A 15,358-nucleotide genomic window follows, 5' to 3' on the forward strand; every position below is an offset into this window, starting at 1 on the left:
TTATAAACAAACTACTCAACACCAAGCACTAAAGTTTCCCATTTTGTTTCTGAGGCTGTATGTCACCTCTTTAAACATTCCATTTATGGTCATACTTCCAAAACAGTGTCTTAGCACAATTTTTCAAATTTCAAAGAAAACGTATTTAAGTGATTTTCAAGGCTAATAAGCAATTCCAGACATTTTATTTGTTCAAAAAATTAAACTAGGCATTTTTAAATGAAAGAATCAAAATGTCAACAGTGTCAGCACTCAATTTACTGCTTTATTGGTTATATCATATCATAATTTGGGGGGGGAGTGGTCCCTTCATTTTTATTTACTTATTTTTAAAAGATTTTATTTATTTATTTGACAGAGAGAGACACAGTGAGAGAGGGAACACAAGCAGGGGGAGTGGGAGAAGCAGGCTTCCCGCTGAGCGGGGAGCCTGATGCGGGGCTCGATCCCAGGACCCTGGGATCATGACCTGAGCCGAAGGCAGACGCTTAACACCTGAGCCACCCAGGCGCTCCCTTCATTTTTAATATAGGTCTGTTATTTTATAAACTACAATCCTTACCAATGAGAAAGGAGAGTTAGCAGAGGGATTGAAGGGTCTCAAAACACCAGCACAGAGTTAAAAAAAAAAAATGACTATGAACCAAAAGATTACTTATCCAGAAATGTGATAATTCAGGGAATATAAAATTACAGTACTTTTTTTTCTGAAGAGTAGAGGAGGTCCCTGTTATTCAAAGATGATTGGTATTAAAAAAGGCCACTTAAAGTGTATCCACATAAAAAATAAACATTCACAGTAAGTAGTGAGGGAAAACAATTTGGCATAAATATGAAACTAAGAATTGTAAAAACGGTTTTATTTCGTAATTAACACAATTTGCAGCATGATCATGGAGTTGTTTCTACAAATACAACCAAGGGTTTCATTATAAACCTTGTAAAAACTGATTAGCCTAAACGCTCCTTTGAACTCCAGGGTCTTAAGTTCAACTACCTGTTTAACATCTACATGGATGTTTAATACGCTTTTAAAATTTAACATGTCATGGAAACAATGTAAGAGTTGACTGATGGATGAATGGATAAAGAAATGGTGGTATTTACATACAATGGAATATTATTCAGCCATAAAACATGAGAAAGTTCTACCATTGGTTACATTATGGATGGAACTGGAGGGTATTATGTTAAGTGAAACAAGTCAGAGAAAGATAAATACTGTATGATCTCACTTACATGTGGATTCAAACCAAAACGAAACTCACAGAAAAAGAGATGGGACTTGTGGTTACCAGAGGCCAGAGGCCTGAGGCCAGAGGCAGAAGTGGAGGGGAATTGGAAATGGAGGACTGTAGTCAAAAGATATAAATTTCTGGGGCACCTGGGTAGCTCAGTTGGTTGAACATCCAACTCGGTTTTGGCTCAGGTCATGATCTCGGGGTCGTGAGACTGAGCCCCACATCCGGCTCCACGCTCAGTGGGGAGTCTGCTTGGGATTCTCTTTCTCCCTCTCCCTCTGCCCCGACCCCTGCGCTCTTTCTCTCTCTAAAACAAATAAATCTTTTAAAAATAAAAGATATAAACTTCCAGTGATAAGGTAAATAAGTACTAAGGATATAATATACAACATGATGACTACAGCTAACTGCTGTATGATGTATAGAACAGTTGTTAAGAGCAAATCCCAAGGAAAAAAAGTAAATCCTAAGAGTTCTCATCACAAGAAATTTTTTTTTCCTTTTTTCTTTTCTTATTGTATCTATATGAAAAGATGGATGTTAGCTAAACTTACTGTGGTAATCATTTCAAAATATATCTAAATCAAACCATCATGCCGTATGCTTTAAACTTACATGGTGATGTATGCAAATTATTTTTCAATAAAACTAGAAAAAATTAACATATGTCCAAAATTAAACTTATTTCCCATACCACCTCTAGTCTTTTCCATCTAAATATATGGAACCATACTCAACCCAGTTGCTCAGGCCAAAAACCTAGGCAGTCATCCCTTAATCACAATTTCCCCAATACTCCCCAAATCCCAATTTATCAGCAAGTCTGGTTGATTCTTTTTTTTTGTTTTGTTTTAAAGTAAGCTATGGGGACGCCTGGGTGGCTCAGTCAGTTAAGCATCTGCCTTCAGCTCAGGTCGTGAACCCAGGTCCTGGGATCAAGTCCCGCATTGGGCCCTTCCTTAGTGGGGAGCCTGCTTCTCCCTCTGCCTGCTGCTTGTGGCCTCCCTCTCTCTCTCTGACAAATAAATAAAATCTTAAAAAAAAAAAAGTAAGCTCTTTGTCCAACTTGGGGTTTGAACCCATGACCCGGAGGTCAAGAGTCACATACTCTACCTGATCTACTGACTGAGCCAGCCAGGCACCCTGGTTGATTCTACCTTTAAAATACACTTTAAATTTGGAGAGTCTCCAGCTGGCCCTCATTTGTGTTGGGAGCACAATGTAACCATTCTAACAGATGTGAGATGATGTCTTAACTGTGGTTTTTTTTTTTTTTTTTTTTAAAGATTTTATTCATTTATTTGACAGAGACACAGCGAGAGAGGGAACACAAGCAGGGGGAGTGGGAGAGGGAGAAGCAGGCTTCCCGCGCAGCAGGGAGCCCGATGTGGGGCTCGATCCCAGGACCCTGGGATCATGACCTGAGCCGAAGGCAGACACTTAACGGCTGAGCCACCCAGGCGCCCCTTAACTGTGGTTTTAATTTGCGTTTCCCTGATGATTAGTGAGTGATATCAAGCAGCTTTTCATGTATATGTTGACCTTCTGTATGTCTTTGGAAAAATGTCTATTCAGTTCCTTTTCCCCTTTTGTTAATCAGATTGTTTGCTTGTTTTTGCTATTAAGTTGTACAAGTTTGTTATATATTTTGGATATTAACCCCTTATGAGATACATGATTTGTAAATATTTTCCCCCATTCCATAGGTTTCCTTTCATTTTGTTGATTGCTTCTTTTGTTACGCAAAAGCATTTTAGTTTGATGTAGTTCCACTTACTTTTGTTTGCTTTTGTTCTTTGTGCTTTTGGTGTCAAGTCCAAAAAATCATTGCCAAGACCAATGTCAAGGAGCTTTTCCCTGTGTTTCCTTCTAAACATCTTATGGTTTCAGGTCTTAAGTTTAATTCATTTAAACATAATCCATTTTGAATTAATTTTGTGAGTGGTAAAAGATAGGGGTCTAATTTCATTCTTCCACATGTTGTTATCCAGTTTTCCCAATATTATTTAATGAAGACACTACCCTTTCCCCACTGAGTATTTCTTAGGGCCCTTATCAAATATTAGTTGACTGTATATGCGAGGGTTTATTTCTGGGCTCCTGATTCTGTTCCACGGGTCTGTGTGTCTATTTTTATGCCAGTACCATACCACTTTGACTACTATAGGTTTGTAGTACAGTTTGAAATCACCAAGTGTGATATCTCCAGCTTTGTTCTTTTTCAGAATTGCTTTAACTATTTGGAGTCTTTGGTTTCCATACAAATATTAGGGTTATTTTTTCTATTTCTGTGAAAAATACCATTGGAATTTTTATAGGGATTGCACTGAATCTATAGATGGCCTTGGGTAGTTTGTTAACAATATTAACTCTTCTAATCCATGAACACAGGGTATCTCCCCATTTTTGGGGGTCTTCTTCAATTTATTTCATCAAAATCTTGTAGTTCTCATGTTCCTGACTAAATTTATTCCTAAGTATTTTGTTTTGATCCTATTGTGAATGGAATTATTCTATTTCTTTTTTGGATATTTTGTTGTTAGTATTTAAAAACACAACTGATATCTGAAATTTAACTGAATTTCTTGATTCATTCTAACAGTTTTTTGGTGGCCTCTTTAGGATTTTCTACTTATAAGACCATGCCACCTGCAAATTAAGACAATTTTATATATTTCTTTCTGATTTGGATGCCTTTTGTTTCTTTTTTTTTTTTTCTTATCAGACTGCTTTGGCTAGGACTTCCAGTACTGTATTGAATAGGTGTGGTAGAGGGTGGAAACCCTTGTATTATTCCTGATCTTAGAGGAAAGGCTTTCAACCTTTCATTGTTGAGTATGATGTTAGCTGTGGGCTTTCCACCTTTATGATGTTGAGGTATGCTCCTTCTATATACTCTTCTACATACCCAATTTGTTAAGTGTTTTTATCAAGAAAGGATGTTATCTTTAGTCAAATGCTTTTTCTGCATCTACTGAAATGATCATGATTTTTATCTTTCATTCTATTAAAGTGACATATTACATTTATTGATTTGAGTATACTGAACCATCCTTGCATTCCAGAAAAATCATGCTTGATTATGGTGAATAATCCTTTTAATGTGCTGTTGAATTAGGTTTGCTAATATTTTGTTGAGAATTTTTGCATCAGTAATCATTATATTGGTCTGCGGTTTTCTTTCCTTACAGTTTCCTTATGTGGCCTTGGTACCAGGGTAATGCCGATCTTAAAAGAAAAATGATTTGGGGAGTGTTTCCTCCTCTTCCACTTTTTTAGAAGAGTTTGAGAAGGATTGGCATTAATTTTTCTTTAAATGTTTGCTAGATGAGGAGCCTGGGCGGCTCAGTTGGTTAAGTGGCTGCCTTCAGCTCAGGTCATGATCTCAGGGTTCTGGGACAGGAGCCCAGCATCAGGCTCCTTGTTCAGCTTCTCTCTCTTACTGCTGCTCCCCCTGCTTGTGCTCTCTCTCTCTGACAAATAAATAAAAATCTTTAAAAAAAATAAAAATAAATGTTTGATAGAATTCATCAGTGAAGCCTTCTGGTTCTGCCTCGGCTTTTCTTTGTTGGGAGGTTTTGTTCTGTTTTGTTTTAAGATTTTATTTATTTGTCAGAGAGAGAGAGAGCACAAGCAGGCGGAGCAGCAGGCAGAGGGAGAGGGAGAAGCAGGCTCCCTGCTGAGCAGAGAACTCGACGTGGGGCTTGATCCCAGGACCCTGGGATCATGACCTGAGTCGAAGGCAGATGCTTAACCAACTAAGCCACCCAGGTGCCCCTGTTGGGAGGTTTTTGATGACTGATTCAATCTTCTTATCTGTTATTGGTCTATTCAGATTTTCTACTTCATGATTTAGTCTTGGTAGGTTGTATGTTTCTAGGAATTTATCCTTTTTTTTTTTTAAGATTCATTTATTTATTTGAGAAAGGGCCTGGGGGTGGAGAGGGAGAGAGAGAATCTCAAGCAGACTCCCTGCTGAGCACAGAGCCCGATGCAGGGCTTGATCGCACCACCCTGAGATCATGACCTGAGAGAGAAATCAAGTCAGACACTTAACCAACTGAGCCACCCAGGCACCCTAGAATTTATCCATTTCTTCTAGGTTATCCAATCTGTTAGTGTATAAATGTTCACAGTCTCTTAGGATCCTTTGTATTTCTGTTATATCAATTGTAATACCTCCTTTTACATTTCTGCTTTTGAGTCTTCTCTCTTTTTCCTTAGTTTAGCTAAAGTTTGCTTATTTTGTGAATCTTTCCAAAAAACCAACTCTTAGTTTCGTTGATCTTTTCTATTTTTCTGGTCTCTATTACATTTATTTCTGCTCTGATCTCTGTTATTTCACTGGCAAAAACTGCTGCCTTTATCTGTTGAGCTGGTCACTGTGAATGTCAACTACTCGCACTGCATAGCTGCTACTGGTAGCCCCTTCATTCTACTCAATTCTCTGCTCAAATATTACCTCTTCAGGAATCTCTTCCCTGACCATTTTATCTAACCAAAACAGAACCTCTTTGCTCCACACTGTCCAGCTAAAGAGGTTTCTTCATCAATTTTCAGAATAAGTACTTTGAGGTATAATATATACACATTCATTGTTTAGACGTATAGAAACTAAGTCTGAGCCAGATAACAACTGTTAAATTATACAATTATGCCACCAATTTTTCATTTCAGACATAGTAGACTCCTGCTCAACCATTCATCCTAAAATTTTTTCCTTCTCAAAGTGTAGTCTGGGGGATCAACAATATGAAAATCACCTGGGAGCTTGTCAGAAATACAGACTATCTGCCCTAGCTCAGACCTACTCAAGTCAGATTCTGCATTTTAACAAGATCCCTAGGTGCACATTAGGTCTAAGAAGCACTACCATAATTCACCGATTTTTAGCCCTGACTGAGCATTATAATAACCTGGGGATTTTCTGAAGATATAATGCCCTCATTTTATTTCTAGAAATTCAGACTCAATTGGTTTTAGACTGGTATGTTCAAAAAGCTCTCCAGATGTCCTAATGTGCAGGCTAATATACAAATTAAGGTTGACAACCACTGGTCTAATTTAATCATGATAAATACAACTTTTTTCCTAATTTCATATCATTCTAAGTTCTTGTATTTTTTTTCAATTCACTCTTTTTTTTTTTTTTTTTAAGATTTTATTTATTTATCTGACAGAGAGAGACACAGCGAGAGGGAACACAAGCAGGGTGAGTGGGAGAGGGAGAACCAGGCTTCCCGCCAAGCAGGGAGCCCAATGCGGGGCTCGATCCTAGGACCCTGGGATCATGACCCGAGCCGAAGGCAGATGCTTAACGACTGAGCCACCCAGGCGCCCCCCAATTCACTCTTCTTTAACTCTAGTCTGCACTGTCTAATAAAGTAGCTACTAGTCATATGCGGCCATTTAAATTTAAATTAATTAAAATTAAATAAAATTTGGGGCGCCTGGGTGGCTGGGTTGGTTAAGCATCTGTCTTCGGCTCGTGTCATGATCCCAGAGTCTTGGGATCGAGTCCGACATCGGGCTTCCTGCTCAGCAGGGAGTCTGCTTCTCCCTCTACTGTTCCCCCCTGCTCAATGATCTCTCTCACTCTCCCAAATAAATAAATAGAATCTTTAGAAAATTAAAAATTAAATTAAATTTAAAATTTAGCTTCTCAGTTACACTAGCCACATTTCAATGCTTCTTAACCTCATGTGCCTAGTGACTACCATATTGGAGAGTATAAATACGGAAGATTTCCATCAGTTCAGGTTATATTCAACAGCACTGCTCTAAAGTATTTACTCGAAAAACACAATGGCATTAAATTTAACTAATACAGTGAGTCAAAGACTAAAAAAAACAGAAACAGGGGCTCCTAGCTGACTCTTGATCGTGGGGTCATGTGAATCCCACATTGTGTAAAGAGATTACATACATACATACATAAACAAATAAATAACACTGTTCAAATAAGAAAATAGAGTATAAGATTATAAAAGCAGTTAAAACTAATCTAAAACTAACCTAGGGATGCCTGGGTGGCTCAGTCAGTTAAGCATCTGCCAGCTTCTCCCTCTGCCTGCCGCTCCCCCCTGCTTGTGCTCTCTCTCACTCTCTCTGACAAATAAATAAATAAATAAAATCTTAAAAAAGAAACTTAATCAAACTAAAGAATGATCCAAGAGTAAGGGAACATTTGAACTGAATATAGAGAAAAAGTTGACATTTTTATAATTAGTGTTCTAGGCAATCTACAAGTTCTTTCTTTTAGTCCTCCAAAATCAAAATCACAGAAAGATTTTAAGAAATTTCAAAACAGTTTTAGAAGTTAGAAAATTGGGTGCTCACTTCAGCAGCATATATACTAAAATTGGAATGATACAGAGAAGACTAGCATGGCCCCTGCGCAAGGATGACACGCAAATTTGTGAAGCCTTCCATATTTTTCAGATGTAGTGAAAAGAAGGGGCACATGCACCCCAATGTTCATAGAAGCAATGTCCACAATAGCAAATTGTGGAAGGAGCCGAGAAGTCCTTCAACAGATGAATGGATAAAGAAGTGGTTCATATATACAATGGAATATTACTCAGCCATCAGAAAGGATGCATACCATCCATTTGCACATGGATGGAGCTGGAGGGGATTATGCTAAGTGAAATAAGTCAAGCAGAGAAAGACAATTATCATATGGTTTCACTCATATGTGGAACATATAAGGAATTGTGCAGAGGACCACAGGAGAAGGGAGGGAAAACTGAATGGAAAGAAATCAGAAAGGGAGACAAACCATGAGAGACTCTGGACTCCAGGAAACAAACAGGGTTACAGAAGGGAGAGGGTGGGGGAATGAGGTAAACGGGTGATGGGTATTAAGGAGGGCACATGTTGTGATGAGCACTGGGTGTTATATGCAACTAATGAATCACTGAACACTACATCAAAAACTAATAATGTACTATATGTTGGCTAACTGAACATAATAAAAAAAGTTAGAAAATTGGGGAGTAGGATGCCCTACATTAATTTTCATTAATATCACATATTAAACTAAAAGCAGATAGTTACATGCTAAGCCTTAGGCTAGAAACAGCAAAATGTGTTACTAGATAAGCTTTCCAGTTTTGACCTATTATGAATAGAGTTGCTATGGGAGCACCTGGTTGGCTTACTCAGTGAAGCATGTGATTCTTGATCTTGGGGTCATGAGTTCAAGCCCCATGCTGGGTGTAGGGATTACTTAAAAAAATAAAATAAAATGAATAAAAATTGCTATGAACATTCTTCTACCTGTCTTACAGTGGATAAAAGCACTCCTCTCTCTTGGGTGTATACTGAGGGGAGGGACTGCAAAGATAGGGGGTAGACATAAATTTCGTCAAACAGTTCACCAAAGGCTTATACTATTTTATTCACACCAGTGAGGTGTGAGGGTTCTAGTTTCTCCATAGCCTTGCTAACATTTGGTATTGGTAAGCTTTTAAATTTTTTTCCATAATAGTGAGTATCTACAGGTATCTCCTTGTGGTTCTAATTTACATATCTGTGATGAATACTGATGTTGAGCACTTTTCCATCTGTTTATTGGCCATTTAGCTATCTTTTTTGGGACATGCCTAATTAATCTTTTTATCCATTTAAAAATTTACTTAGGGGTGCCTGGGTGGCTCAGTTGGTTGAGCAGCGGCCTTCGGCTCGGGTCATGATCCCAGGGTCCTGGGATCCAGCCCCGCATCGGGCTCCGTGCTCCACGGGAAGCCTGCTTCTCCCTCTCCCACTCCCCCTGCTTGTGTTCCTGCTCTCGCGGTGTCTATCTCTGTCAAATAAATAAATACAAAATCTTAAAAAAAGAAAGATTTTTAAGTCAAGCTTTATTCACTTGGAATCCTAGACTTAGAAGTTCAGGTTGATTTCAAGATTATGCAACTCTGAGATCAAACTTTGCCTTGTGTGCACATCTTCCATTTCAGTTCCTTCCCAATACCAGGAAAGGTGTTTCTGGAATGATTTTTTTTCACCCCACTGTTTAAACAGAAACTCTCTTGAGATGGTTGATAACCACATCCAAATTACATTTTGGACACTTCAACGAAAATAACGTAACAAAATATCTGTCTTTACCTCTCCTTTCTCCTCAAAAGTAAAAGTATAGTAAGTAATAAACTATTTTCATTGCCAAGCAACTCAAATAATGATTTTCTATATTCTTTAAAAATTCACATGGGGCGCCTGGGTGGCTCAGTCATTGGGTGTTTGCCTTCAGCTCAGGTCATGATCTCTGGGTCCTGGGATCGAGCCCCATATCATGCTCCCTGCTCAGCGGCCTGCTTCTCCTTCTCCCACTCCCCCTGCTTGTGTTCCTGCTCTCTCTATCTCTCTCTCTGCCAAATAAATAAATAACCTTAAAAAAAAATTCACATAGCAAGGGGTGCCTGGCTGGCTTAGTCGGTTAAACGTCTACCTTCAGCTCAGGTCATGATATCATGCGTCTGGGGATAGAGCCCTGTATCAGGCTCCCTGCTCAGCAGGGAGTCGGCTTCTCCTTCTCCCTCTGCCCCTCCCCACCATTCGGGCTCTCTCCTTCTCAAATAAATAAATAAATAAAATTAGAAAAAAAAAGATTCACATAGCAAGAGAGGCGCCTCGGTGGCTCATTCAGTTAAGTGGCCGACTCTTGATTTCAGCTCAGATCATGATCTCAGGGTCGTGGGACTGAGCCCTGGGTCGGGCTCCATGCTCAGTTTGGAGTCTGCTTGTCCCTCTTCCTCTGCTCCTCCCCCTGATTGCATGCTCTCTCTCTCTCTCAAATAAATAAATAAATAAATAAAATCTTTAAAAAAATTTACATAGCAAGAGAACCCAGTCTATCAGTGTTTCAGCAGAAAGGCACCGCACTGAGGTCTGATATCAGTCTGTACCTTCAGCTGAAACATTCTGGCATGATAGTATAAGGAACCAGGAGAAAATGTAAGAGGAGGCACAGAGTGCTCGGTTTTCTAAGTCTAGAATGTTCCTTTAAGACCTCTTTTTTGGGGTGGGGGGCATCCGGGTGGCTCAGTCAGTTAAGTGTCTAACTCTGGTTTTCGGCTCAGGTCATGATCTTGGGTCATGAGATCCAGCCACATCGGGGCTCCGCCCTCAGGAGTCTGCTTAAGATTCTCTCCCTCTCCCTCCCCCTTTGCCCCTCCCCCTACTCACATGCACATGCTCTCTCTCTCTAAAAGATAAATGAGGGGCGCCTGGGTGGCTCAGTTGGTTAAGCAACTGCCTTCGGCTCAGGTCATGATCCTGGAGTCCCTGGATCGAGTCCTGCATCGGGTTCCCTGCTCGGCGGGGAGTCTGCTTCTCCCTCTGACGCTAACCCCTCTCATGCTCTCTCTCATTCTCTCTCTCTCAAATAAATAAATAAAATCTTTAAAAAAAAATAAAAAAAAAAGATAAATGAATTATCTTGAAAAAAAAAGTAGAGATTACTTAATAAAACTTTAAAAAAAAAAAAGAAAAAGACCTCTTTTCAAAGCATTTTCTTCTCTTGAGCTGCTGTCCGGCATAGAGATAGAGAGATGCCAGAGCCAGGGCATCCTATCTCAAGCAATAAGACAGAAGAGCCAGTGGAAATACTGATATCCTTGGCCCACTGATGATAATAATAAACAGTGAAAACTCAGCTGTCAGGGACCCTTAGGGAGTGAGTCAATCTGGACAGACAATGGAGTTTTTTCATTTGTTTTTTTTTTAACTATTCATTAAATATTGATTATGAACCTGTATCAATACATATATACACACAAATATATATACATACATATGTACAATTTTGAAAATAAAAAAAACATTTATGAATCTAAAACTCATACAGAGTGAAGTCATTTTTATTTATTTATTTTTTAAAGATTTATTTTATTTTAGAGAGAGTGTGTGCATGCTGGGGATGGGGCAGAGGGAGAGGGAGAAAGAGAATCTCAAGCAGGCTCCCCTCTGAGCATGGGGCTCAATCCCACGACCCTGAGATCATAACCTGAGCTGAAGTAAGAGTTGGATGCCCTAACAACTGAGCCACCCCGATGCCCCAGTGAAGTCATTTTTAAAGGTTAGTACACAAAAAACTACTTGGCAATATATAATATGTCAAATGCCTCTTACTTAAAATCTACAAGTTCCAGTGTTAACTCTACTTAAAAATAAATCCATACAAGAGGATCTAAACTGTGACTAAAGAATACATCAGAATAGGCACTAGGCATATATACCCAAGTATTAGTGCTGGGTAACAAACAAGATTCTAAATTATTTTATTCTTCTTACTTTCCTATTTTTTTTAACTTTTTCCAATGACTGTATTACTTTTATAATCAGATAAAAACATATACTTAAGAAATCAGTATATATAATTATTTCATATACTATATGATTATAATGATTTTTTTTTTTAAGATTTTTTTACTTATTTATTTGAGACACAGAGATACAGAGAGAGAGAACATGAGCAGGGGGAGAAGCAGAGGGAGGGGGAGAAGCAGGCTCCCTGCTTAGCAGGGAGCCTGATGCGGGGCTCGATCCCAGGACCCTGGGATCATGACCTGAGCCGAAGGCAGATGCTTAACCATCTGAGCCACCCAGGCGCCCCATAATGATATTCTTTTAACTGAACAATAAAAACTGGAAGAAAATGAGGAAAAGTATAAGGAAGAGTGTTTGGACTACAGATGGGTTTAGTTTTTTTCTATCTGCTTTGCCCTACATTCCAATTTTTCCAAGTTTTTAAAGACTTTATTGAAAGAAAAGTAACAGATGCCAAGGCCAAAAAAAAAAAGCGACCCCATTGGCAATAGCTTTCCCTATGGTAATCAGTTTTATACATAAATAATACTTTGCTCAGATCAGCAGAGCTGTATCCCAAACCGATTCTTACCAGTAATACTGAAAAATTCAACCTCAAACTTAAGTTACATCTAAAACCACCAAGAGTTACTAAAATGACACAGAGGCTTAATCTTCAATGCATTAAAAAGACATTATGGTAGGCAGGAGGTAGGCCCCCAAGATTTCCGGCCTATGATATACACACATCTTCTCCCAATTATTCCATCAAACAATAATGTAGGTACTGCTGTGAAGGAAGTCTGCAAACATAATTAAAGTCCCAAATCAGGTGACCTTTAAATAAGATTATCCAGATGGGCCGGATCTAATCATATGAGACCTTTAAATCTGGATCTAGAGGTAACATATGTAGTATTTCAGAGATTTGAAGTATAAGAGAGATTTCATTTGCAAGTTCTGCATTGTTGGCTTCAAGATAGAGGGGACCATGTAGCAAGGAATGCAGGCAGCCTCTAGGAGTAGTAACCCCTGGTTGACAGCCAGCCAAAAATAGGGACTTCATTCTTACTACCACAAGGATTTGCCAACAACCTCAATGAGCTTAAAAGCAGATTCTTCCCCAGAGGCTCCACATGAAAACTCAGCCTGTCGGGCACTTTGATTTCAGCCTTTGATACCCTGAGCAGAGAAGTCCACACCATGATTGGACTTTTGACCCACAGAACTTTGAGCTAAAAATTGGTTGTTGTTTTTAACCACTGGGTTTGTGGTAATTTGTTACACAGCAATAGAAAACTAACGGAGAATTCTTAAAGTCAAAATTCTTTTCTAAGGCCTTTCAACAATTTACAAATACAGTTTTAAATACACAAGAAACTAACATAGGCTGTCTCTTAGAATTGCAACAGAAGCCACAACGTATAACTGTGCTATGACTCATAAAACAGATAAACTGAACCAAACCAAACCACAACATGCATCACAGACTAAACTCAAACTCCTTTTTTTTTTCTTCATTTTTCTCCTTTATCTATTTCACCCACCCACCCCCACCTACCTCCTCTCTGGCAATCACCAGTTTATTCTCCATTTTTTTGTTTGTTCATTTGTTTTTGTTTTTTAGATTTCACATACAAGTAAAATCATATGGTATTTGTCTTTCACTATCTAGCTTATTTCACTTAGCATAATACCCTCTAGGTCAATCCATGTTGTCTCAAATGGCAAGATCTAATTTCTTTTTTATGGCCAAATAATATTCCTCTGTGTGTGTGTGTGTGTGTGTGTGTACCCGACTTCTTCTTTATCCATTCATCTATTGATGGACACTTAGGTTTAGACTGCTTACATATCCTGGCTATTATAAATATGCTGCAATAAACACAGGGATACATATATCTTTTCAAATTGGTGTTTTCATTTTCTTTGGGTAAATAGCCAGTAGTGGAATTACTGGATCATTTGGTATTTCTATTTTTAACCTTTGGAGGAACCTCCATACTGTTTTCCATTGTGGTTATACCAATTTACATTTCCTCCAACAGCACACAAGGGTTCCCTTTTTTCCAAATCCTTGCCAATGCTGGTTATTTCTTATGTTTTTTATTTAAGCCATTTGACAGGTGTGAGGTGATATTTCATTGTGGTTTTTTTATTTGCATTTCCCTGATGATCAGTGATGCTGAAGCATTTTTTCATGTGTCTGTTGGCCATCTGTATGTCTTCTTTGGAAAAATGTCTATTCAGGTCCTCTGTCCATTTTTTAATCAGTTATTTTTTTGGTGTTGAGTTCAAACTCTTTTTCACACCAGACTTCAAATCCGTATGTTCCAAGATAACACCTCACCCAAACTAATAGTAACTGCACAGACACTAGATCTGATCTTACACTAGAACTTCATGAGTTCTAGCAACTCATCTAGTGTACAAATTCTAACTAATCCTTGCTCAGATTACAAACTTCCACCCTAAAATCTAACAACAGTCCCTAATCTAACAACAGTCCTCAATGAGCAGGTCTTCCTAACTGTCCCCCTCTTTTGAGAGGATCCTTCATTTCTCTGGTTCTCTCTGCTTGTTGCCACAAGTTAAATAAACCTAAGTCTTTTTTTAACTACAAATAAATCCTTGATGATCTTTGGTTTATGGGTGTCCCATTTAACAACTGGCATTTCCACAAAGATTCAGCTGACCTCCTTGTTTCTGGGAAGACATATAGCTTTGTCATAGTGTGCACGTATGTGACCACTTGATTTCCACCTGCTTAAGGCTACCCTGCCTGCAACAGTGAGGTATCTGAGCTTCAGTAATTTTGTTGAGCACTTCAGGGGCGCCTGGTGGCTCAGATGGTTAAGCGTCTGCCTTCGGCTCGGGTCATGATCCCAGGGTCCTGGGATCAAGCCCCATATCAGGCTCCTGGCTCAGCGGGGAGCCTGCTTCCCCCTCTCCCTCTGCCTCTCTCCCTGCTCATGCTCTCTCTCTCCCTCTCTGTATCTCTGTGTCTCAAGTGAATAAATAAAATCTTAAAAAAAAAAATTTTTGTTGAGCACTTCAGGATCAAGGTGAAAGTTGGGTTCTCTGACTGTAAGTCTTACCAGATTATCCTGTTCATGAGTGAAATTTGACTTCTACCTAATCAACAGCATTCCTATCATCTGCCTGCATGTTGAGTATCTTTTTTATTGTTGTTGTTTAAATAAGCTCTATACCCAGCATGGGGCTTGAACTCACAACCATGAGATCAAGAGTCACATGCTCTACTGACTGAGCCAGGCAGGCGGCCCTTGTTCAGTATCTTGAGTGTTATTCATCTGCACAGCACAGAACAGACATAGGCCTAATAAGTCTATCTTCCAGCCAGCTCTAAAAGCTGACAAGTTCAGAAGGTCTCATCAGACTAGCATCTTTACCTAAATTTTGTATTAGGTCTGTTTTCTAAAACCTCCTAAGGACTTTCCTTAGTCCTTATAATCTTGAGATATGTTTTGCTTAGTTCTGTCTGCCTAGAACAAAGGTTCTGACAAGTCCTCAGTTGATGACAGCTGATCTTGGTGTCACTTCCGGTCTTGGGGAGGTAGGCGGTTGTAAAAGCATCATCCTTACTACAGGTCATTTGAGAGTTTTCTCAGTCTAAATCCATGTCCACTCTGTGACTCCTCTATCTATTACTTTCAGGTTTTCAGATTATGAATATAACTCAACAAATGGCATAATTTCACCAAGAAAAAATTCTGAATTATAAATGTCCTCTTGGGGAACTATTGACATGAACAAGATTATCTGAGAGGCACCTTAAAAGAAAA

At 39.0% G+C, this 15,358-nt stretch overlaps 1 protein-coding gene and 1 non-coding gene across 7 annotated transcripts in view; one reads left to right on the forward strand and one right to left on the reverse strand.

The window, feature by feature from the left end:
- The window catches only part of PPP3CC (protein phosphatase 3 catalytic subunit gamma), a 98,683-nt gene that overhangs the window by 62,496 nt on the left and 20,829 nt on the right, over positions 1-15,358 (reverse strand). The window lies entirely within an intron of this gene.
- Positions 7,573-7,679, forward strand: LOC123849063 (U6 spliceosomal RNA). Its single transcript, XR_006791908.1, has one exon. It is a non-coding gene; the product is annotated as a U6 spliceosomal RNA (small nuclear RNA).

This window comes from Mirounga angustirostris, unplaced genomic scaffold (genome assembly GCF_029215605.1).
Source record: "Mirounga angustirostris isolate CCGP_5_RB_7025 unplaced genomic scaffold, mMirAng1.0.hap1 SCAF_2, whole genome shotgun sequence".
NCBI lineage: Eukaryota > Metazoa > Chordata > Mammalia > Carnivora > Phocidae > Mirounga > Mirounga angustirostris.